Source organism: Xiphophorus hellerii, chromosome 23, assembly GCF_003331165.1.
Source record: "Xiphophorus hellerii strain 12219 chromosome 23, Xiphophorus_hellerii-4.1, whole genome shotgun sequence".
NCBI lineage: Eukaryota > Metazoa > Chordata > Actinopteri > Cyprinodontiformes > Poeciliidae > Xiphophorus > Xiphophorus hellerii.
The window spans coordinates 1,597,317-1,614,568 of NC_045694.1; the positions used below are offsets into that span (position 1 = coordinate 1,597,317).

Genomic DNA, 17,252 nt, shown 5'->3' on the forward strand with positions numbered 1-17,252 from the left:
ATTTTCTATTTTATTTTGTCTAGTTGTTAGAGATAAAATCTCTCCAGGGGCATCTGAGCTGCACTTTCACACTTATGGCTTAAGTTGAGACTTTTCTATCCTCCTGCAGTGGCTAGCTCTGCTGCAACACCACTTAAAAAGGAAAAATGAATGAACATTTGATTTCAGCTTTATTATTTGTCTTATGTTAATGTGTACATCAGCTCTATAGTCAACATTTTGTTAGTATGTACATTAATAAGAGAAACATTTTTATGACTTAGCGTATGGTTGTTACACGTTATGTACAGATTTTACCTCATTTCGGCATTTAAAACATTTATTTTCTGATTTTTCTTGAGAGCTCATAGATAAACAATCTTAGCTGTAGATTTCTTTTATTGATCTGCGCCTGCATAATGCAGCGTATAGTTCCTTCATGCAGTGATTGATGCGGCCGGCCGCAGACTGCCTCAATCTCTGCCTAATGGCCACTAATCAGACGAGTCGAGCTTCAACTTTATCATCTGCCAGAAAGAGTCACACCTATTGTGCTGTTCTCTCATTACTCATGTAAATACACATAATGGTCCTAAATGAACAACAACACATTCCCTCCTAGTTAATTGACTGTAGAAAACAAAACCAGGAAAGATTTTTCTTTTTCTTGGATCTTTGAGGATTTTTATGCTGTAAAAAAAACCAGGCATAAAAAGAGGCTCCTAATAAAACCACGATTTCCAGTTAAAATGAGAAAACATGCAGATGAGTGCTGGAATGGCTGTGCTGTTGTTTTACACACCAGAGATGTTCTGAACGAGCCGGTCACGGGCCCAGATGGTTCCAGGCCTCCCGCCTGGATCCACACGGAGCGCCACAAAGAAAAAAGCTCCTGAGCTGAAACTGAAACACCAGCTGAAAGGTGTTTCTGGACCAATTACACTTCTCCAGCTTTATGATTATTGGGGTGACTTTGGAAATGGCAGGTACATGATTACAGTCATTTTCCTTTTGAACAAGCTATGTGATCTGAAATTAGCTTGAACATTGGAAAAATAATGGATTTAATGATAGTTGGAAATATGTTGATATATATTTTCAAAGGAGGTTGAAGTTTGTTTTATACATATGAGGCTTTATTGATTGTCTATTGTGGTGAAAGCCAATCAATCCATCCATCCATGATGGATAGGAAGCTGGTAGCTAAAGCTAACAGTCAGAGCAGGATGCAGGATCCTGAACAAACCTTCAGTCGATGAGTAAAATCAACTCAAACAAGGTGATTTTACCTAATACCCCTCCTCTAATATTTCAGATTTTTTCTCTTTTGAATGCAGGGCTCGTTTGATAAAGCCATAATCCTGCCGGGCTAATTCTTCATATAGATATTTCACATCGCCACATTGTTCTGAGCGGTTCAGTTCTCACTTCATTTGGATTTCAAATGAGACTCAAATATAAGGAAATGCAAATGGTTGAGAAAAGGGGAAACAAATCAAAGAGATCCATCACTGACCTCAATTTTCTGGGGCTACTTCATAATTCGGTTTGATCTGAATACATTTTCTTGCTTTTCAAGGCAAGCCCCACTGATTTGCTGCAGAATCACAGTCACCGCTAATGAGAAGGGAAAGACTGAAACCGTTTTAAGGCTCGTCATCCAAAACATAAATGTAGCTTTTTCACACTAGTGAAAAATATTTGGCATAAACTGAAACTGTGGTATGAGAAAGCATCCGTCTGCTGAAGTACTCTTATCTGCATCCTTTAAAGATTTATATACATGTCCAGCAAGCAGAGGTTCAAGCTCTGGGTGTATAGATGGACTGTTTTATCTTTTGTTATTTACTGTATGAATGAAGTCATGAATCATTAACTAAATGTCTATGAAGGGGCAGAACCAATACAGAAATAAATATTCTCTTTATTACAAGCCTGCGGATAGAGGAATCTACACAGATGAGCTTATTGTTTACTTTTCTCTGGTGTTTTTGTCTCCGTATCATAGAAACGCTGGACTGAGCCACTTCAGTCACAGACAAAGAGCTGAAACACAAATTGATGCATGCAGTTTCTCGCTCTCTGTTTTGGTGCATTTTCCGAAGAGGTGTTTGGATGCTGAAGGTGTGAAATGATCATTACTACCCGCTGAAATCTGCCTACAACACCATGGCAACGGGAAACAAATGCAACCATAAGATGAGCTCCAGTCACTGGGAAGATAAAACCCACACCAGTAAGGACTGGGAGTGAACAGACACGTTCACAGTGGTCACTGCTCAGACTGGTGAGTCTTGAAAGTTCAACACGTTTCCCACACACAACTATCAATCCATAAATCCCACTCAGAGGAGAGGCAGAGGAAGCTAAGTCTGCAACATTAGAGTTAAAAAAACGTATGGATTTTTTAAAAATTAATCTGAAAGTGAAAGAAAAATGTAGGTCATCATATCTGGACGGTAAACTTAAACCTGTCCTAGGAAACAATCATCTGAGACCAAAGGAGAATTTAGTGACACATTTAGTTGTTATTCATGTGGGATGGAAAAAATAAAGCACATAAAAACTTTGTAAACCTTTTGGTATTTTACCCTTTAATGAACTACACGGCACTTGGTTACATTTTTCAGTGATTTTGCAGCTTTTAGACAGAATAAGAGGAAAAACTGTAAACCTGTTTATCAAGGTAAGACCTAGAATCAGATATTTTTTATGCAGTGATGAAAAATCTTGAGCTAATGAGAGAAAAATGTTTCTAATCAGAATGTAACGAGAAACTCAGTTGCATACATTTTCTGGATGAACTGTGGTTATTTTGACATGAAATATAATAATTTATTATCAGACTACCAAGGTTTAAACATGAATATTATAGAAAATATGCCTGGAAACAGAGATTTCATTTTCTAAAAATAGAAATACATCCATATTTGGTGATCAGCAGCATGGTTTGGTTCCCTCTGAACGACCTCTGGACGACCTCTGGACGCATTAGACACTTGAATCATTAGGAAACTGAGACATCATTCATATCTTTTAGCTCATCTCTCAAAACGTGATTAATTCCACTTGATGACTTTGGAAAAAGGTGAAGTGAACTTGGCTGTCCTCCCACTGGTAGAGGTCTCTACAGACTATTGCTTTCTAAATCATTTTTTTCTGAAGGGCAGCAGGGTTAAGTAGGTTCAACAGAGCAAATAAATAATGAATTCAATGAGGGTAATTAAGAACGAACAGCAGCGGAGCAGAAGATGACCTCACCGTCCCTCATAAGGCATCATTCTTTATAAAAAAACTTTTTCCTCTTTACTTTCTCCATTGACCTAATTATTATTACATTATTATCACTCATTTTAACAGTCAGCTCCACTGCTGTACTGGTGAACAACCAGTACATATTAATTCAGCTGGAAAATGACGGGATATAAATACGTTTTACTGAACGCCGGTTCCATATTCAGTGTTACTGATTGATCCCAAGATATCTAGTTTTAGTTATTCCTCCTTCACAGGAAGTTTCATTGCTGAATGCAACAGTTTGTCTGAAATAAGGTAATAGGTGAATAACATTAGTTGTTCTGTAAGACACAGTGTTATAATATTATATTATCTCTGTTTCAAACAAAAATATGTACAAATGCCAACTTTTCTTCTGTTTCTCTACTCAGATGTAGAAACTGAACTGTGTCGTTTAGTCTTGGAATACTATAAAAGTCCCTAACCTGATTCTCTGCACCAGATGATTCAAAAAACAAGCTAAAGGTATTTTCTAAATTTTAGTCTCGTCATTACAATGTCTGGAAAATGTGTGCAAATCATTTTAGTGCAACACTTTCCAAAATGCAAAAACTTTTAGACTTTAATTACATTTTTATACAAACTTAAATTAACCCAAAACAATTACTGTCAAAACATCCTATTTTCACTCATGAAGTACTCCAAAATAATAATAAAACATAACATCTATAAGGTTGAACTTTGTTTCTGGTTAAATGTTTCAAAGCAGAAAATCTTGGTATATAAATAAACATTATTCCTTTTATATGGTCCAGATTTTTTTAATTCTGAACAGGCACAGAAATTCAATTTTTTTCATTTTCTATTGTATAATAAAATACAAAATACAATGATGATAATAATACAATAATTGAACTATTTTAGTGCAGTGGCCATTATAAAAATAAAACTGTTTCAAGATTCTGAGACTATAGAAAACATAAATTTGAATGTTTTTTTCTTCCTTTCTGAGCATAAACATTTTTTAATATTGACATAAAACAAATATATGCAAAACAATGACTTATTTTTGAAAATCACCAAACAGTGTGTAGAGTCCTTAATGTTTTGTGTTTTGATAAAATGAAGATTTTTCTTCATCCAATGATGAACGGATATTTATATTGGAGAATTTACACTAAATGAGAAATGGTCCTAAAACTGAGACAAAAAGCAAATTTCTCTTCATTTACAGATGTTTCGGCAGAGTGAGGAGGAACTGATTCTGGGCCGCAGCGGTCACGCCGAACAGGAAGCTGTTCTCCACCAGCTTCCTGTTCAGAAACATGTAAACATCACGATTTAGGAGAAAACCCGTAGTGGTCTGCTATTTCCATTCCAGAGCGGCGCACATTTAGATTCACTTCAAGCTTAATGCTTTAGACTTTCTTTTATTCATGGGGTGGATAACAGCGCCACAGCTCACATGACACAGGTCTCTACCCTCTTCTGCTTCGCTGCGTAAAGTCACGCTCCGGGCTGCAGCCGCTCAGTCCGGCTGACAGCTGGAGCCGAGCGCTGCTGCTGGTCTGAAGACCTTCCCTCCTCCCTCCCGCTGTAAATATCCAGATGACAGAGAAATCTGCTAAACTGAACTGGTTCCCATTGATCTCCAATCAGCAGCAGAGTAAATCTGTTCTATTTACAACCGCTACTTAGCGCGCCGCTCCAGATGCAGTAAAGAAGCGCGGCTGATTGGACAAAAGCCCGACACGAAGAAGAGATAAAGACAGCAGAGGGATAAGAAAAATTCATAAAGAAAATGAACTTTGACACAAAATATGGTGCAATAGGACATGTTGTTGATTCAAATATTTGGATTTTGATTTGTTTGTGTGTTAAATAATAAAGCAGAAAATGGTCAGATGTGGGATGTGATGATGAAGGCAGTGGAGGTTTTCTGGCCTTTTATCCTTTTGCATGAATTTTCTTTGAGTTAAACTGAAACCGAAGATCTGCAGTCTGGTAAAAGAATCAGCTCCTTAAAGATTCCTTCTGTTTTTGTATTTTGTCACAAATGTTTTAGATAAATTAAAATGCAATGGACAAAATAGCCTGAGTAAATCCTAAATGATTTTAATCGAAGGGAAACGTCAGCCTGACCTGACAGGAAAAGGTTTGTTCTCTCTGAAACTTTTAAATGATTGTTCCACTGAATATTAGTAATAATTGGCAGCAAATCTTTTGAAGATCTGCTTTACCACATTAGAAAGTTTTTTCCAGCCCGTTTAAGGTCACAAAATCTCATCAGAACCAGACTTTGACTAGGACAGTGTATAACCTTCAGCTATGGTTGGTTATTTTTGAGCCATTTACAGACGAACCAGCTGGTGTGTTTTGGATCATCGTCCTGCTGAAGGTCACAAACTGATGGATCAACCATCTGGAGATGTAAATTCATGGGTTCATCAGAAAGTTGTTCAGGTTCTGACCGTCCCAGACTGAGATGGTTGGTTTTAAAACCAGAGTTGATTTAAATGATTCGTGAAGTGTTAGGATGAGGAGGAATCAGAGCAGAGCTGCTGCTTCTCCACATCGTAAGCAGTCAGAGGAGGTGGTTCGGGTCTCTGATCCGAACGCCTTCAGAATAATTCCTCTCAGGTTTTCTGGGTCACTTTCCACTGGAAGAGACTCCAGTAAAGACCAAGAACTTACTGGAGGAGCTGGGAAGGCCTTGGGATCCCCAGAGTGAACTGGAGGGAGTCAAGATCTCCAAAACATGGAAGATAACAGACGGGAGAGCAGTTCATCATGAGTTACTGTTCCATTTTCATGTCAGGATGAAACTAATTCATAATTTAAAGAACAATTTGCTTTATGTTCCTGGGTTATCTTTGTATTATGTTACAAATTGTTTGATTATAAACATTCTAGAGCAAAAAAGACATTTCTAACAGGACAAATATTTGTTTTACATATTTTCACTGTCTTTCATGAGCCATAATTCATCAAAAAGGAATTGAAATGCAAGTTAGGGCCTGGCTTCATGCGTGGCAGTGATTTATCTGTTTGTATGCAAAACTCAGATGACTGGCAGAATATGTGAGAGATGAGGAGAGGAGTGAGAAAAGCCACAGCAAAGGTGTGAAGACCTATTGAAATTTTCACAATGACAGTTTCTTTACCTCATTAAATTATTTAAATGTTCCAAAAAGATGGAGATCTTATAGGAGGATACAATTCTCATCTTCTTTAAGCTCTGAAAATAAAAAATAAAGAAAGAAATCCGCCCAACCACTGAAAAGGCACAAAAAGCCTCAGGGAAGAAGAAAGCAAAGGAAGAAGAAACTAGTTGACCCAAAGTTGACTCTGGATAAAAAGAGATAAAAAAACCCAAAAGATAATGTTTGACTGTCAAAAAATGTTATCATTTCCACACGTTGTATATTTCCATAAGTCTTCCAGATGACTGGGATCCCATTTGTTCTGCATAATCAACACAGAGCACAAAGAAAACAAAAGAAACAGGATTTTAAAAACATGAGCCTGGAAACGACGTTCAGTAGGAACATTATGTAAAGAGCAGAACCTTTACAGCGATTTTATGACATACCAAGCAACATGTGGGGATTTTAAGGTCCTGACGTTGCACCAGAACGCTGCAGTGTGTGTAAACCGCTCCTTGCTAGAATGTATTTGCATAGTTCTGATAAAGACATCATAAGCGCGGTCAGCCGGCTCAGACTCTCCCACTCCTTCCAATACATCTCTGAAGTCGTGTGTTAACTCGGCCTGGCAGCAGCGATCAAATCCTGTTCCAGTGGAGAGGGGAATGTGTGGGCGATCCCACTTTAGCAAGAGATGGCCAGATGAAAGCGCACAGACATGCTTTTGTTCCAGGGAGCGAGTCCCGATGCAAATAAAAAAAATTAATACAAGCAGACTCATTTAGATTTTCAATCCCAGCAATCAGAATCTGTTGTGTTGGTCTTTATGAAAAGACAAAATTAAAATCTGTTAACAGAACCAAGAGAAAAAAAAGATTTTCCTCGGTAAACGACAGGACTCCCTTTAAGGAACAGAACACATTGAGCTTTTTTAAAAAACTCAAATCAACACCTCATTACTGAAGTTATCCTCATCATCCAGATGTATCTGAAATGAGCAGAGAGCCTTTGCACTCACTTAACAAGCCACTCAAAGAGTAATTACCAGATGGAGCAGCAGCCTGTGGTGTATTTCCTACAAGAACTTCTGATGTAAATTTTAATTACTGACAATTTCTCTCCTATTAGACGTGTTTTCAGTCTGAACAGATTTTGATTGGACTGTGTAGGTCTCTGAGTCCCCATGAGGAGACTGAAAAAGACTCGTCCTCAGATGTTATGTAACGCAGCGGCGCTCTTTAGCTGGAAGGCTTTTCAGAAAATCCTATTTCTGCTTGTTTCTTGGTCAACTTGGCGATTTGGGAATAACTGCTCTGTCAACTGTGTGTTTCATGTGGGCAGCAAAAGCAACATTTCTGTGGATTTTTCCTTTTATATAAAACTTTGGTTAAAAAAATAGGAGACGCCACAGAAAGTTGCCTTCCTTCAGCTCTTAAAAGGATCTGACCTTTATCCACTCACTAGTATAATCAGCTGATTTAAATCTGAAGTCACTGAAACATTTTTAATGTGGTGTTTATGCAAACATGCATCCTGAAACTCATCTATTAACTCAGCAAATCACGTCGCTTCGCAAATCACGAGTTCACGTTGGAGAACTCTGGAACGTTTCAGCGTTTTGTCAACTTACAACCTCAAACTTTTACATTTTACTGCAATTTTATCAGAGATCAATACAAAGTAGTGGATGATTACAAGGTGGAATAAAAATGACATATGGGTTTCACATTTTAACAATCTGGAAAATGTGCAGTGCCTTTACTTATCTCCTTTAGTCTGTTACCCCTAAATAAAATCTGTTCACAAAAACTTTCATCCAATCAGGTTTGAGTTGTTTTCCCCAAGTGGAAAAAGGAAAAAGATCTTCTGGATATACAACTGACTCAGCAGCTAAAATGTGAACACAAATAAGAGTTCCCAGTTTTTTATTCAGAATTTTGTTTTAAAAAATATCTTTTTTCATTCTGGTTCAAATTATTGTTGTTTATTCCATAAAATCATAATAAAGTATATTAAAGTTGTAAAAAACAACGCACTGAAGCTATTTCCTGGTCATTTGCGAAATTAAATATCTTGCAATATTTCAATAGTTTTTTTGTCTACTTGTGGAGTTTAATGACCCAATCATGTTGGAAGTTACAATAAACCTTAAGAAACCAATCAGGTCCAGTTCTACTTCTACCAGCTTCATCTGAAGCATTTAATAACATATGTTTCTAAATACTAGAGCATAAAGTGAATCTCACCTTGATTCATTAGCGCTGGTTTTCTAACTGCAGCCAACTGGGAGCCATTAAAAGCTGTGACCACAGACAGTGGGAGCGTCTGAAGCTCCTCTCTCTCTGCAGGTCGGTTTGTTTTTCCAGTCAGCCTGTCAGACTTCACTACTCTCTGTTGTTTACTGTGGTTCTCATTAACAGCGAGTCCACTCAGCTCAAAGTGAAGGCTGCAGCGCGGTGGGAGGACCAACACGGTTCCAACCAAGAAACGTTTGTCTTCTAGCTTTTCACTTAACTGATTATCCAAAAAATAAATGAGAAACCATTTTAAAATCTTCAACTAAAGTTTCTCTTCTGCTTTTCCAAATGAGACATTTAATAATTACACAACAAACTGGCCTGACGTGTTGCTTTTACTTTGATTTTCTTTCTGCTACTTTGCTTTGAATGTTCAAAATAAATGACAGTTAAAGCTGAAAATAAGACAAATCTGCTCTGAGAAATGTTTAGACTTTACATTCATTTTCCATGCCAGCTTAATCCCTGCAGGGTGTTACGATCATGGGGGGGTTCCTGGGTTCCTGTCTGCCGCAGCAGAAAGTTTTAGGTCATTTATTTGAAAGCATTAACTGAACATCAGCAACAGGAGCAGGTCAGCAGGTCAACAGAGATACACAACCATGCACACACACACACACGCCCACCCCCACACACACACACACACCCTATCGGTAGTTTAGGCTAATTAAGGCACCATGTAGGCCTTTTGATTGTAAGGAGAAGCATCCAGAAAGAACCCACAGAGCAGCTGCACTAAAATCCTGGTTTGACATCAATCAGGTGGAAATTACCTGGTGAAAGTAGCAGAGGGCTGCATTCAGAGGGACCCCGGCGTTTTGGTTTTTCTCTGTGACCTGCTGCAGAAACACGCAGACGCAAGTGATGCCACCAATCAGGAAGGCGGAGCACGTCCCGCTGCTCTACCTCCGTATATCTAACAGGAGTCTGTACGTGGCATGCAGCGGCGCCTTAATGAACTCTATTCTCTACTGTGCTGTTGAAAAGCCGATGTGACATTTAATTAACAGCAAAACATTTGGTAAGCATGCATGCCCTTTTCTGGTGCAGCCATGTTTCACAACCCATTGCTCAGACAGAATCACAGTCGAGCGGCATGGGACGCGGCGCCGAGCGCCGTCCAAACACCCTGCAACCACGGGACGGTCACAATGTCTCACTAATTTAGCCCATAAGACAGGAGAGGCAGGAACCGCTCCAAACTGGGCTCCATTTGCATCCGCTGCTCCTCCTCATGCATGTTGATACTCGGCCTTTTACTGTCCGTTCTGCTTTCCTTCAAGTGACCAGAAGGACTTGAAAGGTGATGGCAGAGATCATTACATCACCAAACACCCAGTGGCCATTGTTCTCAGCGACTGCCGTGGCGGATTACCGCCGCTGGCCTCCACAGAGGAGTGGACAGCGCATGGACGAAGAGGAGGAGCTGAAATGGAGAGGAGCAGGAGGAAGAAACCACAGATTCATAACAGGAATTAGAAAAGGACAGAAACAGGTGGAGAAGATGTTACAATTAGTTGCAGTTTGTCTCTATCCAAACTGTTCTATCTGCTGGAATACCTGGCATTTCTATATCAGCAGCACAGGTAACGTTGGCCTACACACACACAGAGATAGTAAAAGGTCAAAGGTCGAGGACATGTGATAGATTTCAGATCTTTCTGTTATTACAGGGCTCAGGAGAAACCTCTGTCTGCTGAATGCAGGAATCGTCTCACATTCAGTTTGCATGAGGACAGAGCTGCCATGTTTCCTCATTCCTCCTCTGACCTGCATGTGTGATGGATCAGAAAAAGATCCATCAATGTAGAAAGTATTAGTAATTAGATACATAGTTAGATAAAGAGCCTTTGGTAAAACGCAGGAATCCCTGCATTTCCTTCGCTACCAGCACAGTTCCATGAACAGGTGACAGGTGGGCTGAAATCTCGCCTGTTTGCCGCCAGCTCTGTGGATCCAAGTCATGTTTGTAGTTTCTGACTCGTCATCTGGATCCAGACTGGTTGACAATTTGAAGATCAAGCTTCTGCTGACGCCTCCCCATCTGCTGCAGGATTTCCGACTCTTCCAGTCGCTACAAGAACTCGTTTAGGATCCACGGTGGCATAAAGTGGTTTCCATATGCTGCAGCAGAACTTACACCTCAGTCCTGAATAGGTAGTGTTCAAATTAATTCAGGCATACTGCCTTATGTTATCAATAAAGTATTATCTTATCTTTTTATTCCTTAATTTTGCAAAACCAAATAAAAGCCATGCAACTCAAAAGACCTCAAAGTTATTTATTTAAAAGCCTAATTTTACCTAAATTCACAAAACATAGTTTAATTTGAGAGGAATTACACAACAATTACAATATGACCCTATAGGCCACTCAAAACAATTATTTTAAGCTTTTTATTTTGTGTAGCATCATTTTCTGACAGAAGTAAATAACGACGCAGGATCAGCTGTCTATATATTGATTATTAATATTTATAGTAGTAGAGGTGAGGAGAAAAATGAGCCTTTTGGTTTTGAGGGACATTTTAAACCAAATGCAGAGAATTTATGATTTACCAACAATAAACAAAAGAAAAACATTATGAAGCAAATAAAGCTGCAGAAACCTTTCAACAGTCTTTCACTAACAATTCAGATAATTAACCATGTTTCCATTTAATGTTCATTTTGATGCATCGCCAACAAAATATTGGTGGAAATGACAAACATTAACGTAACTTTCTCATTTCCTCAAAGAGTTTTTATTGATGTGTTTTGGCTTTTCAGGAGAACAGTTAACATTCACAGCATGGAAACATTACACGGTGATCATCCAATCCTCTACTAGAAACACAGAAAAGATTGTGACATCATCGCAGGAGCAGCGTAGCCGTTCCTGACGGAGCGAACCGAATCCCTCACCTCTGCACTATTCAAACAGGGGCAGCATCAAAAACACACACTCTTCAAACTCACACAGAACCTCCTCTGGCACAAACTCCTCTTCCTCACATTCAGGCTTGTGACACATTTTCAAAATGACATGTAGGGTATGAAAACAGGAGCAGAGTGACAGCAGCTTTAGACACAGCAGGTGGAGAAACATATCACTACAAAACTGGGAAAATTACAACCGACTTCCATTTTCAGACTGGAGCTGCTGAACCTGGTGTTTACACTTGCCTGCAACAATTCAGCACTTTTACCAACAAAACTTTTACATCTGAGCTGCACTGAGCCTCCTTATTAAGATCAACAGCTTTTTATTTGGAGTGCATTTTACTGCATGATTTATTATTTCTTAGATGGGATTCTGTGGAACAGCAATAAGTTTCTGTATTTCCTCTAGAAATGTGTTTTCTGCTCTGGGGTCTATATAATAAACCACATGCACAGGAGAAGGAGAACATTAAAGATATTGCAAACCTCAACTCTGTGCATCATTCAATATACGAAAACCAGCGAACCTGCAGAGCAGACAACAAACATGCTTCATGTAAACATGAACACAAACAGAGCAGGAGACAAAACCGAGTAAAACAAACTGAATGTGACAACAAACAGGTTGGCCAAACCACGAAAACAGGGAATCACAGAAAGAAAAGCCCAGGAACAAACAGCCACCAGCCGCAAAACGCAACCCCGCTTTTTCATTTTGCTCAGTGGCTAATGCAAATAATGCGCCTCATACAAATTCCACATATACAAACAGGAGAATGAGAGATCAAATAAATAAATAAATGAAAGAATAAATTTAGAACTGGGCAAGGCAGGATGGGGAAAAAACTCAAATGAAGGATGAACTGGGGAAAATTGGAAAGCACGAAACGGACGTCAGGATGGATTAGTGTAAACACGGTTTTTTGTTTTTTATGGGAACAGATTCACATGTTCATGTGGTGAAAAAAACTTTGTACAAAACCTGAAGCTTCAGTTTTTACTGGTCACAAAAGGAACCGTTATATAATCAGTGATTACTTGAAAGAAAAAAGTTAGTAATTATAACTTCTATCAAGCTTATGAATATAAATTAATTGAATTCTGATTTAGATGTTACTTTGACCACTGAAAGTTTCACATTAAAAAAAGAAAATGAAAAATGTTTTGATTTTGTTGAAAAAGAAAAACACTGGAAATGAACCGTTTGGTTCATAGAAGCTTCACATGGACCAGCTGCAGCCCCACAGGAAAACACTTTGATTTTACAATGTTGTCAAATATTACAGTGTTTCTCTAATGCGGTAATTTAAGCCAGCAAGTGCTCAAAGCAGCCATGCATGGACGCCTGGTTTTATAATAATGCTGTAAATTGAATCATCTCTTTCACTTACAAGCTCTCCATATTTCTGTATTTGTGGACACATTTGTCAGCTGCACCTTGTGCTGCAGACGCCTCTGAAGCAGCCGTCAATAAAGCATTCATTGTCACACGCTGTGCCACGTTATTAACGGCCATCTTCATGGTAATCTCTCAAAGGCATCATTGATGGGGCCCTCCATAATTCTTTTACAGTCTGGCCCGTGGGATGCATCCTACAGAGAAGAAGACTGAGCTCTCCCACTTCACTTTAAATCTCTTCTTGTGCCCAAGATAAGAGTGGAATTGAGTTATTGAGCAGACAGTTTAAGATATAAGCTCCTGCTAAAGGGCCGCTCAGCACAGTCACAATCAGAAGAGTCTGGATGGGAGTTTTTACCCGTTTGACTGCTGCAGCACTCTGATTAACCCCACATAATGAGACTAAATAATGCTCTGTGTTACTGGAAAGCTAAAATGAATTTATGATGTTGGATTTCAGCCACATATTAAACATCTTACTTATTCTCAGATTGCCCACCAGCTGGTACTTAGCCGTATTAGCTGCTCTGGCTCAGGTATGCAGGTGGCCAATGGATGATGTCAACACTTTATGTTCCAACCTTCATGACAATTACAGAATAAACTGAAGAGGAGGAGCAAGTTTGTTTTAAGGCTAATTGTCATAATCACCACAAAGCTTTTCACTGTTTAACAGGACTTTGCTCTCACTGGTTCCCAGAAACAGCCGACAGCCTGACATGCAAGCAGCAGCTGCAAAAGGCTCAAAGGTAAAAGTGGGAACAAAATCACAAGGCCTGACTTCAGAATATACACATAATCCTGACCCGGTGAGATCGCACATTATTTTCTGCTGCATCGCTCCAGCTCCGGGTGGAATGTCTGATTTTAAGTAGGAAACAATAATATCCATATTGACCTGCCATATGAGAAATGCATGGACATTAAAAACCTTTAAGATGTTTTTAAAAATCATTTTTACAGCTCAGCTTCAGCTCAATTTATTGTTCTAATATCTATTGTTATTTTTATGTCTTTTAGTCAAATATATTTGACTGTTTTCTTAATCTTACATCCTAGTTTTACTGGAACCAGTGGATTTCTTAGTGCAGCTCTTTGGTGCAAAAGCTATTAGCAATAATAAAAACTTCATTTATTGAACCAACTTTCTAGTAAAAACAGGTAAAAGCAGAATAAAATTCTAAGTTGGAAACTTGCTGGATTGATTGGATGAAAATCAAAGGAAGGTGTGAAGAAAATGAAACCAGAGGAAATAAATGAATGAGGCATCCATGATGTCACAGCAGTTTGTGGAAAACCAACCTGCAGTATCCAGGTATGCATTTATTCACTCAGTGAAAATAAAACTAAACAAAATGCTGGAGCCATATGAAGAACCAGGCAGCCATTTGTACATTCATGCCCTGAATGTACAAATGAACTCGTAATAAAAGAGTTTGGACATTTCCTCCCCTGGACTGACCAGCAGGTCAGATTCACCTGCTGGTCCGATCTGATCCACGGCCGTGTGGCAGGAATCTGGTATTCAGAACTGTGTGTGACACGTCTGGTGCTGAGAGCTGCAACATCTCCGACTCAGTGATGACAGAAGTCCTCAGAGACACAGAGACGGATAAAAGACGATGAAAAAGCCTCAGCGCCTTCACTTTAACTTTGAAAAGTCCGAAGGGGAAGTTAAAGCAAAAGCATCAAACATAAGCAGAGGAGCTTTTACAGATCACCATACATTAAAATTATTGCTTTATCATAATCATAGCAATAAAAGCACCATTCTTAAAAGTCTGACTGACTACATAGGCAAAGGAAAAGTGAGACCAAACCAGACTGTCTTTTCCAGCAGATTATTTTCACTAGAGAGATAAAAGCTGCTTTTATACAACAAGAGACTGAGGTACAAACAATACTTTTCTGAAAAATAAATTACTGAGATAGAAAAAGTTTTCAAGTCAGAAAAAAAATCTAATGAAACGATTCAAAAAACCACTGAAAGTAAACTATAGAGGCAGAGCAGGTTTATCTATGAGAGCCAAAAGGTTTTACAGGCTATCAAAGACAAAAGAAGGGAAAAAACAAAGAGCTCAATGTGCTGAACTGTATTAAAGAAAAAAATATTAAATTAATTAAAAAATGCACATCTAAATCCACTTTTCAGAGAAAGTTTAATTTTAATCCCAGTTTCCAAACAGGAGAAACGAACTGATATGTTTTAAAGTTCGCAGTGTGTGGTTGAGTTCAGTTAGCAGATGAACTGTGTGGAAAACACCAGCATGCAGCGCTCTGTCAGCCTGAAGAGGGCGCTGTGAAACATTGTGCTGTCACACAGCGGCTGTCAAATCCTTGTTTTTCCTGATAACACAGATGCTGCTGCAGGTCTAGTAATGCCATATCAGTTTCAGAAGTTCATTTACATTTAGTTGGTTCTTCATGTTGATGTCCAGCTGAATAAAAATATTAGATTTAAACTGATTTAAAGTCCAGTTTAAATCAACATCAACATGACCAAGCGAAGAAAACAGCCTCTGTTAATCGTCTCAAGGTCGACGATTAACCAAACAAAAGTAACATCTCAAATTTTTGGCTGCAACAAATTTATAACTTGATGTAGAAATCTCAACAAGTATTCTTCTGTTTTAATAAGCTCATCTATAAACCATCATAAATTTGATTTATTTAAATGAAGCATTCATGCCTCAGCAGAAAAATAAAATCAACTTTGTTATTTGGCAACTTTGTAAAAATAAATGTATGAATTTCATAAAATTCATACATTTTTAACCAGTTTAGAAAATGAGTTGCTATAGTTACTTTGAATGAACTTGAGTCTGAAAAAGGTCAAAATTATCTAAATGACTCAGTAAATTGTTTCTTTGGACTTTCAGTCTGTGTTTTTCTGAAATGAGACGGATCATAAAACATGTGAGTAGAAAAATCCATGAAACTCAACGTTTTTTGTCCAAAGTTACTGTGAACGCATCGCGATTGACTGAGCTGTCCAAGGTCCTGAAACGCTGCAGCACAAAGAGAAGCTGCCGCGCTGCTGAATCCGTTTCTCTGCTGCTGCTTTGCTACATTAGTCAGAACAGACAACTCTGCTGGCACATCAGCGCTTTGCGATCGTCCTCACCCTCTTGTTTGTCTGCCACATCCTACTCACTATATCAGTCAAACGACTTTGACGAGCGCAGAAAGCTTTGCAATATTCACAAATCCCCAGGCCTTTCTAATTGCATGCTAGCGACGCTCTGAGCATTTCCTGACTGAACTGTGTCTTGCATGTCTGTCAGTCTAGCACACCAAATTTTCGAGCAAAACCATTCCCAATGTTTTGTTGAATGTCAGTGAAAAATTTGTATCGTTGCGATGACATTTCAATAATGTATTATTATCTTGTCAAGGCATGTATTACAGGGATGCTCAGGATGGAAGCTGAGTGGAGAGGAAACGGTTAGTGAAGGAAGGAAACGGCGCTTCGATAAACCCTGCAGTGTCAGAGGAAAACCACTAAACCTGAAGAGCTCAATAAGAAGCAGTAAATGTGCTCAATATGCTTCTTATTATTGACCCCTGTGAAGCTCAGGTACCTTCTATACACTCGCCCACTGGCTGTTAACATTACATAAGGGGAGGGAGGTATATAGTGAAATGTCTTGCAGCAACACTGTGCTTAAAAAGCCTTCTGTCACACATCCAGAGTACATGCGGCTCGGCGCAGTCGCACGGCTCCTCCCTGGATTATTGAAGAGGTTTACTGCAGATCCTGCATGTTGAAGGCCGACAGGAAATCACAAAAAACTTTTATTACATCCAGGACTAAAAAATCTAACCAGAGTTTTGGTTTCTTTTAGGGTTGTGGTGACAATTATAAGGCCTACATTGTTTATAGATTTATCCATGATAAAAATACATATATATATATGTAAAGTATTGAAATGAGCCACATGGCTCCCCTCTCAGGGCACCATTTTGTCTAACATTTTCAGATGAGGAAGAAAAATGTTTAATCACATTTAACAGCTTCTTATTGGATTGTTTTAAAAATAGGTTTTTATAAAATACTTAAAGTAATCAATCCTGAACTCAATCTACATTAAAGACATGGTTTTTTTAATCTTACTAAATAGAATTAGTAAATAATATTTCCATGCCTTTTTTAGACATTAGGACGGCCTTCCAATAAAAGAACTTGAAACATAATATTTATAAAGTAGCAGCCACTGCTTCTAGCTACAAATTAAATTCATAGAAGAAGAAAACACAAATCCAGTTGTCCTTT

The 17,252-nt window shown here is 38.6% G+C and overlaps 1 protein-coding gene across 5 annotated transcripts in view; it reads right to left on the reverse strand.

Moving 5' to 3' along the window:
• lingo2 (leucine rich repeat and Ig domain containing 2) overlaps positions 1–17,252 on the reverse strand; it is a 199,080-nt gene that overhangs the window by 109,241 nt on the left and 72,587 nt on the right. The gene's annotated exons all lie outside the window — the stretch shown is intronic.